The sequence below is a fragment of the Macrobrachium rosenbergii genome, chromosome 16 (assembly GCF_040412425.1).
Source record: "Macrobrachium rosenbergii isolate ZJJX-2024 chromosome 16, ASM4041242v1, whole genome shotgun sequence".
Taxonomy (NCBI): Eukaryota; Metazoa; Arthropoda; class Malacostraca; order Decapoda; family Palaemonidae; genus Macrobrachium; species Macrobrachium rosenbergii.
In genome coordinates, this window is record NC_089756.1 from 53,950,809 (window position 1) to 53,964,477 (window position 13,669).

Consider the following 13,669-nt stretch of genomic DNA (forward strand, 5'->3'; position numbering starts at 1 on the left):
AGAGAAATGGTGAAGACAGAGTATTTTTGAGGCGCTTAATGCTGATAAATGGAAATAAAAGAGAGAGAGAGAGGTTAAAAGGGGGAAAGAATGTCTTCTCTTTAATTCCTGCAGGTGGCAGTGGGGCAGCCACGGATGTAGGGCATTTCTTTTTGGATAAAAATTCTTGATTTGATTTTTAATAAAGCAGTAAATCCGGACGTGTATAATATAATATATAATTATATATATATATATATATATATATATATATATATATATATATATATATATATATATATATTTATATATATTTATTTATTTATTTATTTATATTTATTTATTTATTTATTTATTATATAATGTCCACACCGTAACATGATGCTTGCGTTTTATAGGTTTAAATATGCTTCTGTGCCTGGTAATGATGATGGTACAAGTAATGTAACAATGAAGTTGGAAACGGAAATCTTATACGACACTACCGATGACGTTCCGAGTGATTCAGAGTAAGTGAGAGCTACATCTTTTCCCATTGCAGTTACAGTAAGCAATTGGGAGAAATGCAGATCAAAAGTTAAGTCTTTGTAGTTTGTTACTGCATCTGCCAGATTGAAAATCGACATGCTCACATCTAAACGCATTAAATCTTATAATACTCTGCATTGCCATGTATAAGTTCCGTTGGTCGGAAGTAATTTATTTTTATGTATGATTTAATTTTTACAGTAGTTGAAGTTGTGTAACTTTTAATTAACAATTAATAACGGCAAGTTTTACTTTTCTAAGTTATTTTAGATTTTTTTTTAATCCCCTTTCATGAATTGGCCATTTCTTCTTTTTGCGTAATAGTATTTTGATACATTAGAAAAGACTTTATTTTTTTAACATCAAAGATACTGTCTGCCGTTTTGCTTCTTGAACAAAAGAAAGATTTTCAACTCAATATATATATATAACTAAAATTTCCCCGACCTTGTTTAAAGGCCCTTGTGGTTTTGAAGTTAAATTATGTATGGTTTCGGAGAAATATCTTGAATGGGTTCACCAATAGTCAGTAACAGTAGGCTATATTGTTATTTACAAAATACTACCGTAGTGAAAGGTAACAATACAGTAGTAGTAAAATATACATTGTATAAAATAAAACCGTACACAGTTAATGGTAGATATCTTTCTCTTAATAGGTAGCGTAGAAGCTGTTGTTGATTAACTTGGCCTTAAGTCAGCACGGGTTCTTGCTGAATACATTTGTAAATGTGTGTGCGCATGCGTGCATGTGCGCCGCACGCTCGAGTTCGAGTTTGAGCTTCTCGACCAGAAAAGGTAGGATGAGAAGACCCAAGCAATGGTCGGCCTACAAATAGTTTTCCATAGCATAAATCCTTTTTCTATTTTGGTTAACAATATGTTTGTAACAATGGCATGTTTTTCCTCTACCTTTGGGTCTTGCATTGTTATTTTTCTTTTGGTTGATGTTAACAGTGCAGTGAAAAAAAAAAAATAAAAAGAATGAGTAAAATGAGGTTAAATAAAAAAAAAAATTCGCTTTTTTCCTTCTCATATTTTTGTGGGAGTAAAATTGAAGATGTTTGTTTAGGAGGCACCTTGCGTTTTGGGGAGTAGCTGGCTACAAGGGACATGGCTTTCCAGGTTTTCGTAAATTGACCATAATTTGTAGAATGAGGGCTTTCCCTTTTATATAAATAACCTTTTGGGGGTAATTCGGTTATATAACGATAAGCTTTTACTTCTCTCCAGGAGATCAAATAAGTTACAGCACCCTCGTGGCTGTGTTGTGTGTGCCGCATAATATATATATATAATATATATATATATATATATATATATATATATACACACACACAGTATATACTAAGAGAGATGGAGAATGTGTGTCTGTGATTATCATTTCCCAAAGACTGCACCTGCCCAGTTGCAAAGTGGTCCATATATGCATCTTTCCTCGGAAAAACTGCAACTGGAGATGAAAGCATGAAGGATTTTGCCTTCCATGTCGGGATTTTTAGTTGAGTAATTTCCAGCCCTTAACACTATCTGTGAAATAGGTAGGAACACGATTGTAGACTTCATACCTATGCCTAAAAAAGGTCTGCTACTTCAGCCATTTCTGAGTTGTGTTGTTTGCTGCTGCTTATGCGCATAATTGTAATCACTACGCCACTTTATCCTGTTGTAATATGCGTACTTGCTCACTTTACCTTGTGTTGTTCAATATGGAAGGTGAAAAGATTTGAAAATTATTAATAGTACTTCATTAGTGTAGAGTAAAAATTGGATTGCGCGGATTAACCAGTGAATATTTACATAATGCAAGTTTGATAATAAAAATAAATCTACGTCAATAGTGACAGCTCTACTGAATGACAAACTATAAGGAATTTGAATGGTGGTGGGTTGGCTTACAACGCATAAATGGCTGATGTGTCCTCTATACCTGTGTTTGTACTCGGCCATTGGGAACTACTGGAAGTTGTTGAAGTGGCAGTGTGGGGTTGTACTTCTGTGTGGCAGCGAATGTTGACCATTCTCAGAGTTTTCTAATTTGATATAACGTGAGGAATGCAAATTGTCGTTCATGAAAGGTGTAGGATATCATGTATCATTATTGAATAATCTAGGTGCCTTACATTTTTTAAAACAAAACATAAAATGGTTACTTACTATCTTGTAAAATATTTATCTGAAAAAAAAAGTCCAGAACAGGTCAACTTTGGCTACATATCCCACTCCAATCCTTATCCTTTCCTAACTTTCCCGATTAAGATAGTTCATCCGAAAGGTAATGTCAACCCAGAAGCGAAATGTCCGTTCCATGGAACTGTCTCACTCATCATGTGCTAACAAAGACATCCTCTTCCCACATGCAAATTTTTTGCTAATAGTAAAAAACTTTGATAACATTCGCATAATAACAATAAGTTCTGAGGAGGAGAATTGAGAAGAATTCTTATTACTCTTCATTACAATACTTTGGGGCCTCGTTATGCGTAGTTAAGTAGGGCCGCTTCAGGGCTCAACACGGATAATTTGGTCGTATCCAGTCGATTCGCCGTTTTGCAACTTTTTGAATAATTTTAGATGAGGATTCGTCAGTGGGAAATTAGTTCGACAGCTTTTGCGAATTTATAGACTGTATAAAAACCCAGAGTCTACCTGTTAGGTTATAACTGATGAATCGTTGATGGACCTCCTGTGTCGGAAACATCAGCCTGTCGTACATCTGCACAAAAGACTTAACAGTAACACGTCAAACTTCCTTACACACACATCTTTCTCGAAAGCGTTTTCACTTTCCTAGATATCAGTGCCCCTCCTTTTCAATATCACAGAGTTCCACGTGTCTCCACAATCCATACATACGATCCAGCCTTAGCTTCCATAAACTCCTCAGTTTTCTTGCCATTCTTTTGCACTCAACCTCTGCTACCTTCTTGCTTTACTTGTTATTTTACACCAATTATCTTAATGTTATATATTACTTTTACTACCGTATGCCTCTACAGATCAACCACGTCCATTCTTCCACCATTTATATTACCATTCATTATTTTTAGGAGGGTGCATGCAAAATTATTGTCAGACTTGGAGTGTCTGTGGAAGTGGAGGTAGGAATGTATTGAAGTGATTGTTCACCCTACCCTCCTTTATGGAAATGGAATGTGGATATATGAATGCTAATACAGAAACTGTTGAGATGAACTGTTTGCTTAGAGAACGTATCATTAGAAGCTTAGAGCGTATCATTAGAAGCTTTGAAGCTGTGAAAAATGTGGAGATGCATAGGTTAGTGTATAATGATGGATTATAGTGTTTGAGGTGATTTGGTCGTGGGTAGAGAATGGAGATATTGGAAATAGCTAGTGAAAAGAGAATAATTTGGAAGTGTTATGAGGGAAGAGTAGAGGAAAGCCTAAAAAGGACTGGAGAGATGGCATGAAAGAGGTAATGGATACGAAAGACTTCAAAAGGTTGAATGGCGAGGTGTGTGTAAGGGTCCTGCTTTTGAGAATATATTTTACCTTTAAGACGTGTTTAATGTACAAGTTTTCTGCGCGTGGGTGTATTCCCAGTCCAGCAATTAACGCGTAAATGTGGCAAGGACCGTCGTGTTAATTTTCTGTAGAGCCACCACCATTTGGGATATATATATATATTTATATACATACATACACACATATACTGTACATATATATAGTTAGTTAGCTTTTGAGTATGTTGAAGCATGTCACTTACGTATTAAGTAAAGGTGTCTTTTCGGGTAAGATGGTGGAGCCATTTGAAAAAGTAATTTTCACTGACGGTTTTCCAAAAAATGAACGATAGCAAAATGCTTTTGGCTAAAATGCTTTTAGTAGTAGATGATGTGTAATTTTTCCCTCTTGGTAAAAGGAATATTGCGAAAAATAAGGAATAAGTTGGTGTGTTGCTCTTGGTGGAGGGATTAGTTGAGTTGGGAGGGTGTTCGCGTTTGTGCATGACGAAGGAAGGGAGAGAGAAGAGAGAAATTCTTCCAGTTAAGTGGGTATAAATGAAAAGCGCGTCAATTTAGTTACTGTTGGTTCGTGTTAACAATTGGTAAAACTCTCTCTCTCTCTCTCTCTCTCTCTCTCTCTCTCTCTCTCTCTCTCTCTCTCTCTCGTCAATTTAGATTTCTATGTAAACTCTTCGTTATTGGCATTTGCTAGAGTATTGAATATTCTGGGTGACCATGTCTGAATCCATCTCACTCATTCTCAATTGTCGGTCTAGAATTTTGTATAAGTACTTTGTTACTTAGTGTTGAACTTTTTTCGAAGTCTCTATTTAACATACTATAACGCATTATAAATCTGTTTGTTTATATCAAAATCGTGTCTATTTTTTCTTCTTTGAATTACGCAACCGTCATATGCATTTAAATGTTTTGTGACTTTATTGGTTCTTTATCAGTAATTTCGCCTTTGGAGGTCAATATTGATATACCTTACATTTATATTTATTTATGTTAGAACGAGAGAGTCTGTATATAGCTATTGGAATAACAGGATTATTGTAACTTCGGCTGAAGACAAATAAAGAAGGATTAAGGACATCGGTATTATCTCTGATTATTCCACCAAGTACAATTGGGATATAACAGTTGGTAGCAGAGACGTCTTCGAATCTCGGACCTGGTATACAAGTCAGAGATGACATCGAGATTAACAAGTGTTTTCTTGTGATTAATGGGTTCCGAAAGTTTTGTGAAAATTTTTGTGAAGTCTAAAACGCCAGAAAACATGGAGTAAAACACCCTTACCAAGAGGGGGTGGAGGGGTCAACCATCAGCTATGTTTAGAAGAACAAAGGAACTTGAAAGTTTTCCCCCAAAAAGCTCCCCTAAGATGATATGCGGAGTGTGGGTTCCTCATGTAGAAAGAAGACAACAAGAGGTATTACTTATATTACCAGTATTACTTCTTCTATTGAAAAGTTGACGCTGGTTGACGTAGGTTGACGCTTCAAAGAAAATTCTGAGTGAGAAGTTTTACACCCAAGAAAATTTACGAGACCTCTAGTATGTGTGTATTTTTTTTCTTCTTTTAATTTTTTCAAGTTAATATTTTTCAAATTTAAACATTTCGAAAATTTAAGCTGAAGGTTACCCTGAAAATCCCTCTGGTGTTTAAGAAAATTAAATTAAAATGGATGTTATGCAAGGTTTGTACAGAGAAAGAATGGACTTGAACAAAGAGATTTGTGAACTTGAAAATTTGGTCATATTCAGAGAACCGATGGTAGTTTTGTCTTTCATCATTGTAAAATTGTGGAGGACCTTTGCTTGGCCACATAAAGGATGAAAAGGATTGTGACTCAGATAGAAATGGACCCAGGATGAAGTAGATATGATAGAAGATATTTTATCTGCACATGGAATGTTTTCTGTAAATGTGGCACGTATGGACACAAGAAAACAGCTATTAAATGTGATATATGTAAAAAGAATTTCATGAACAGGATGGAAAAGGAACAGCATATCAGAATTATGCATAAAGATATTTCGACAAGTGTGGTAAAGGAAGGTGCTTATGATTTAACAGCAATCATTGCAATGGGAAAAACTATTGGTGAAGAAATTGCCAAAGGATTGGAAGCGAAAAGATCAACACAGATTACTAAAGCGAAACCTCCTCCAATCTGGGTTGGTCAAACTTTTGAAAAGTTTTTCCAAGAAGTAGAAGCGTGGAATACCTCGAACAAGGATGATGATTTTACGAAGTATACTGATTTAGTAGAGAGCCTGAAGAAAAATAATAATGTCAAAGATTATGTTGTTTCTGTGCTATTGGACAAAACATCTGAGGCTCGAAACAAAAATGTAGCAGCAGTTTTGGAAATTCTTAAGCAAAAGTATGCAAAAACTACAGCAGAGAAGTGTGGCTGATGTTCTCAAGTCAATCTTGAATTTTCCGTAAAGGAAGAGGGACACTAATGAAACTTTACTGGGACAAGTTTGAAGTCTTGATCTGTGATTGTATGAGAGAGGAAGTTACTGTACATTTGTATTACTTGTTGGGTGTTATGATGGTAGAAAAAGCATATGATCAGGGGAATATTAATGCAGAAGAGAAAAGAAGACTGATGGATGCCATGGAGACACATGATGGAACTGATAGGAGACCATGAGAAGACAATGAAGTTTTTAATCTTCTGAAGATCGAATACAGAAAGTTAAAAATCGAAAATAATAGAAATATTAGAACTAAATTTTCAGGATCATCTGAGAATTTGTCTTCGGTTCACTATGGCGAAAATAGAAGTAGATGGCAAAAGATGGCAAAATTTTAAGCAAAGGCCTGATTTTCATAGATTTCGTAGATCAGAGTCTAATCCAGGATTTTGGAGGACTCAGTCTGGAACATATAGAGAGCTCCCTCGCGGACACCATCAAGACCAGGATCATCTTCGAGGCAGTCGTCCAGTTTTAGACCATACTCCAATGGTAGGCCATTTGCAAATGGAAGATCATCTAATAGTAGGCCTGTGTCAAATGATCGGAAACAGCAGCAAATTTGACTGAAAGAGTGATTATGGTCGAAGAAAATGTAGCAAAAATCTTGGAAAAGATTGAAGAAATGTTGAAGAAAGGAAAGAATGTGAATTTTGTAAGTATGGAAGAAGTATCAGAGATCATTGATGTAGATATTAGCGATGTAATGTTTGCTAAAGAAGTTACCGAAGTAGGAGCTCTGATTTTGGATACTGGTTGTCCAAGTAGCTTAGTTGGAAAAAGTTGGCTAGAAAAATATCTGAAGAAGAATGGTATTAAGAAAGAAAATTTGCATAAAAGGAGATGTTTCAAAAATTTAGATTTGGTCCAAGTAGAATATATGAAAGTAAGGAAATTATAGAAATACCAATAACAATAAAGGAATCTGAAAAATCTGATACTTTCAGAAGGATTTTGCTTGGAGCTTTTTGTTGGATGCTGAAAATGTGCCATTGTTGTGTGGTAGAAATACTATGAAGAAATGGAAAATGGATCTAAGTATGCATAGAGATAAAGTGACAATCAACGTCGACACAACCCGTGAGTTCGAATGTATGTATACTGCAGGAGGTCATATGGTTCTTCAGCTGTATGAGGATAGAGCATTTTGGACTACAGACGCCACTGTATTTTACTTGAAGAAGGAAGTAGATGTAGAGAGTTATGAGAAGGTGAAGAAGATTCATGAAGTAACCAACCACAAGAATGAAAATCAACTACTTCATACATATAGGAATGCAGGAAAACTTAATGAGAAAATGCGAGAAACAATAAAAGAAGTGTGTGAAAACTGCAATATATGTAAAAATGCAAGAGATCCCAGGGCACTCCTAAAGTTGCATTACCAATAGTTTCTGATTTTAATCAGATTGTAACCATGGACTTAAAACAATATGGAGAGACTTATGTATTATGGATGATCTGTTCCTTCACCAGATTTATTCAAGGAGCTGTTTTGAAGGATAAAACCGCCGAGTCAGTGGTTGAATCTCTCAACACAGCATGGAACTGGAGGTTTGGGTTCCCTTCTCAAGGATACTGGGCAGATAACGGACCAGAGTTTAAAAACCACGAAGTTAAAGAGTTTGCTTCAAAACTTGGTTTTGAAGTAAAATTTGGTCCAAATTACTCACCCTGGAGCAATGGAATAAAACGAACGTAACCATTATTCTGCAGATATGACGGTGAAGAAAATTCGAGAGGCAGATAAGAAGATTGATTTAAAGAAGGCTGTAGAGATGGCTGCTTGGACTCATAATACAAACACCAGTATTTTAGGATATAACCCTATGCAGTTGGTGACAGGAAAGGCTGTAACAATACCTGGAATTTCTACAGGAAATGTCGCCACTGAGTCGATGTTTGACAGTGAGAATGTGAAGTTAATGATCGAGAGACATCACATGATCACCAAGCAATTCAGGGAAGCTGAATATTCTTCAAAGCTGAAAAGGGCTTCACAACAGCAAAACAATAAATTTAATAACATCATTTACAAAGAGGGGGATATGGTATTTTACCAAGATAAAATGAAAAAAGCCTGGTGTGGTCCAGTAAAGGTTTTCACACACAGAGGAAGAGATGTTTACATTTGGGCGAATGGCGATTTAAAGAAAGTAGCCAGTTGCAAAGTACAACTTTGCTCTCAAAGAAATATTCCTTTGGAAATTTCAAGAGAAGTAAACAACGAAGCAAAAGCAGTGGATTCTACTCCAAAAATGGCAGGAGAAGAGAAAGTATCAGTGGATCCTCCAGCCAGTAATCTAAGAATGAAGACAAGATCTCAAGATAATAAAGAGGAGACAGAGAAGGATTTCATTGGAGCATTCTGGTTGACTTCAGAAAAAACCGAGTGTTTTTGTGAGGAAATAACAAGTTATGTAGTGGAATTACCTGTTAAATATCACAAGATGCCAGAAGTGTTAGAAGCAAAGAAGAAAGAATATGAAAATTTGTTACATTTTGACACTTTTGAAGAAGTGGAAGATGTAGGGCAAGAAAAGATAGGCAGCAGATGGGTGATCACGAAAAAGGAGAAGCATGACGGACAAAAAACTGATTACAAAGGGAGAATTGTCGCCAAGGGATTTCATGAAAAAGAAAAACCCCAAGCTGATTCACCAACAGCTATGCGTGAAAGCATGAAAGTCTTCTTGTCCTTGGCTGCAAATGAGAATTTTGAGCTTCAGTCTATTGACATCAGAGCAGCATTTTTACAGTCAAACATACTTAACAGGAATGTATTTGTAGAACCTCCAAAGGATTTAAAAAAAGAAAACATTATTTGGAAACTCAGAAACCATTATATGGATTGGATGATGCCAGTAGAAAATTTTGGCTGAAAGTTCAGCAGATTTTCAAGGAAGAAGGTCTGAAGACCGTGAGTGGAGATGAGGCATACTACTATCAGCAGAGTGAAGGAAATCTGATTGGTATGATACTTACTCATGTAGATGATTTTTCGATAGCTGGTACAAAAGGATTTGTAAAGAAAGTAACAGACTTGTGTAAAGAAAAATTACAAGTTTCAAAAATAGAAAAGAATAAATTTCGGTTCACAGGGATAGATATCATCAAAACAGAAACTGGAATAACAATCTCAATGGATGATTATGCGAGGAGTCTTGAGAAAGTGGAAGATATCAGGAAAGGAAAAGCTAGTGAACTTTTGACTAGTCAGGAACTGAAAGTATTTCGCAAGTATGTAGGAAAGTTTAGCTGGTTAGCAGCCAATACAAGACCTGAACTTTCTATCACAGCATTGCAGATGTCCAAGAAAAATAGTAGTGCTACGTTGAAAGATCTTAAAAAGGTAAATTTTGTGATTGATAAGATAAATGAGAGACCAAATAAAGTAGAATTTACAAGAGTTGATAAAAAAGAATACTTGAAGATATATGGATTTACAGATGCTTCCTTTAATACACATGAGAGAAGCATATGGCAATCTGATTTTACTAGGAAGTAAGAGAAATGGACGTGTGGTCCCTATTTACTGGAAGTCAAAGACTATCCAGAAGGTATGTCATTCTGCAAAGGCGGCTGAAACCAGAAGTATGACTAAGATTATTGATAACAGTCAGTTTTTTGCGAGTCAGATTGAACAGTTATTATTTGGTCAGTATGGAAAGAAAATTCCAATCAAATTGTTCACAGATTCAATACCCATGCTAGAATCTGCTGGGAGTACCAAGCAGGTTGAGGAACGGCTTCTCAGGAACAGCATACAGGAGATGAAGGACATGTTGACTGAGGGCTGTATTGAGTCTTACAGTTGGCTGGATGGAGAGAAAGACATGATTGCAGATGTTCTAACAAAAGAATGCAAATGGAATGAAGATCTTGAAATGATAATGCAAGAAAATAAATTTAAGTTTGCAAGTAACGAGGATAATCTTGTGAAGTACAAAAAATGGAGAGATCATGTTAATTAACAAGACTGAAAAGCAGGGAAAGAAGTAGTAACACTTTTACTGCTTAGATCATACCTGCATTAGCTATTCAGAATTGGTTTTTGCCTGATGTCTGGTGCAGTACAAAATTATGTAATAATGTCATATCATGTCTTTGTGAAGTATCTTATGTTATGCCTGTTTGAGTACCAGACTTTGCTTTTAAATATTAATTTGTAATACTCTTTAGTAAGTTTTTATATAGAGGAAAATAGTTTTTTTTTTTTCTTAAATAGAGCACTATTCAGATTTTTGGATAGAATGTAAATACATACCTATGTTGTCTGATACAAGAGTATTTGTTAAAAAACTATTGATTTTTTTTCTAGTGTATGATTTTGGAAAAAAAAAAAAAAATTCCCGGAAATATGATATACCTTACATTTATATTTATTTATGTTAGAACGAGAGAGTCTGTATATAGCTATTGGAATAACAGGATTATTGTAACTTCGGCTGAAGACAAATAAAGAAGGATTAAGGACATCGGTATTATCTCTGATTATTCCACCAAGTACAATTGGGATATAACGTTGTGCAATGTAATTTGTTATTAGTGAAGAGCGTGTCTCAACACGAAGCAAAGGATTTTATGTTGGGTGAAATATTTTTTTTTAAGTTTTTTTTCGCATGTATACTAATTCTTCCCTAGAATTAATTCTTGACTTATTTATGGAAATGTCAGACTACTGTGTTGTTTCGTTTTTTATTGATTAACTATTTTTACCAGCATGAAAGTCTTATGAAATTGCCTGAAAGTAAATACAGTATTTTACTTCATTAGTTTATTATGAAGCTGATATTTCGAATGGCTGAATTATTTTGCGAAGTTGCAAAGAGTAAGTCTTTTTTTGGACGTTAACTTATTCAGTATTTATGCACTCATGTATATCTGTAGTACGCACCAAGTTTGTGGAAATTACGTATTCGAAAACCTTTTTGTTTGAATCATTTTAAAGCCTTGATCCGTTATGTTCTACGAATACTAGCAGTGGCATTTTTAGAAGTGACGCGGTAACCAGCTGTCTCGTAAAGGGAACTCTTTAAAAAAAAAAATCGTATTTTTTGTTTGGTGTTTACGTGGAAATGGAAGCTTTGCTGGTAGATGGCTGTGTTACTGGACCCTAGGCTTCGCTGAAGTAGGGCGTAACGAAGTCAGAGGCCGAGCATCGGTAGAAGGAACAAGAAATCCTTAGGCTATCGCGAAGGGAAAGTGAGAACGTGAAATGCAGCAAAAAAAAAAAAAAAAATGGATAAACCCTATAATACCTCTTTATGGTATGTTTTTAAGTAACGCTTTAATTTTACAAGGCATTGACCACAACCGTAATCCCCAGCATTCCATTCTCATCGGAAAATATTCACAGCAAGATCACATAGTTCTCAAGAAACTTATTTATAATTCTTTCCCATTTAAAATCGAGAGCCTTTTCAGAAGTAACATTCTTGGCGCTGTATCCAGCAACTTTTCCAGAGCTAAATAGTCCAGATTGAGAAGGATAATCCAAATGCTGAGCCCATTCTTCCGAGATGCTCTCAGGGAGCCGTATCTCCAAGCAAGGAAAACATGGGAAAATCATGCAAACGGTCGCGAAATGAGGTTAAAAAATGCACTAGCCCAACTTCTGCAGGTTGTGTCCGTTTTGTGTCGCCCAGAAGAGTTGGAAGCACGTTTTGCTACTCCTCGTGCAAACACCTTCAGGTGATATTAATGCTGGTTCAGGGAAGGCACCAAGTATTTTCTTGACGTTGTTCCTTTTTTGTTTTTGTGTGTAAATGTTTTCTGTGTATTGATATTTCTGTGAAATTATGAAAATTTCTTTTATTTGCGTTATGAAATGCAAATTTTCAAGAAAGAGATTTATAAAAATCTTGCAAGTGCAAAATCTTGAGTATTTCAGAATTTTGTGTATTATAAATTTATAATATAATAATTTTAGACCACTAATTTTTTAGGCAATATTTTTTTTTTATATATTTCCTGGGCAATTCCCAAGAATGTGAATTCTTCGGAATCATTTTATCGAAATATATTTTATCTGCGTTATTCCAGCAATTTTCATTTTGTTATTCAGTGCCAATTAGGAATATCTCTAAAGACTCGATGTACCGTAGGTGATGACCAAAGCAGATTTTCGGGAAGGAATTAAGCTGGCGATCGGCTGAAAAGTAAACAAATAGTGCATTGACTAATGTTAATAATTTCTTGATGAATTGTTTACGTATAGTATTCATGCGAATTATTTTGTGTCATGCATAATACTGATTAATTGATCTAGAAACGAAGTTCTTTACCGGTTAATTAAGTGTGTAATACGAAATATTTTCTGTATTATAGATGCGCGGGCCAGTGACATATTCCTTAGGTAATATTGATTTCGTGTCTTTGTAGATTGAAGTTTAAGCTTTGCCTTTTTAATTTTCTGGAAAAGAAAACTATTGAGTTGGCTTTGGCTTTCCAACCTCAAATCTGAAAAACCACTGAGGCTAGAGAGCTGCGAATTAGTATGTTGATCATCCACCCTCCAATCATCAACCATACCAAATTGCAACCCTCTAGCCTCAGTAGTTTATTTTAAGTTTAAGTTTAACCATAATCGTCCGGCTGGCACCGCTATAGGTGCCAACAACACATGCTACCACCGGGCCGTGGCTAAAAGTTTCATGCTGTATAGAAAACTCGATTGCGCTAAAGAAACTTTGGCGCATTTTTTACTTGTTTATTTCCGTTTCCTCCTACATTTTCAAATGGCCTTTATCCATTCTCGAATTTCAATCCAGGCTATCTGTATTTGGCTTAATAATCTTTTGTATGATTAATCTTGATACAGTATAGAACTTTTCGATGGTTTTCTTGTTGTCTGATAGTGTTAGGACACTTCGAGTGGCCTTTTTCAAACACTGAAAACTCATCGACATGGATAACTTCAATAAAAAAAAAAAAAATACAACAAACGATGAAACAGTAAGTGGGAGGAAGAAGAAAAACAGAAATCAATAGGGAACAGCTCAGTTAAATGAACTGAACGCAGTTGAGACTTCGTAAAGGTTAAGAGTCGAGAACCTCTTTCGTATTTTATGTTGTTACTCCAACTTCTTAAAATCCAAAGTAATAAAATGAAAATGAGATCGGCGTTGGTTTGTCAGTAGAGAGAATTGATATAGATTTTTTCATTTATTATTGATAATGTTTTTCAATCATTAT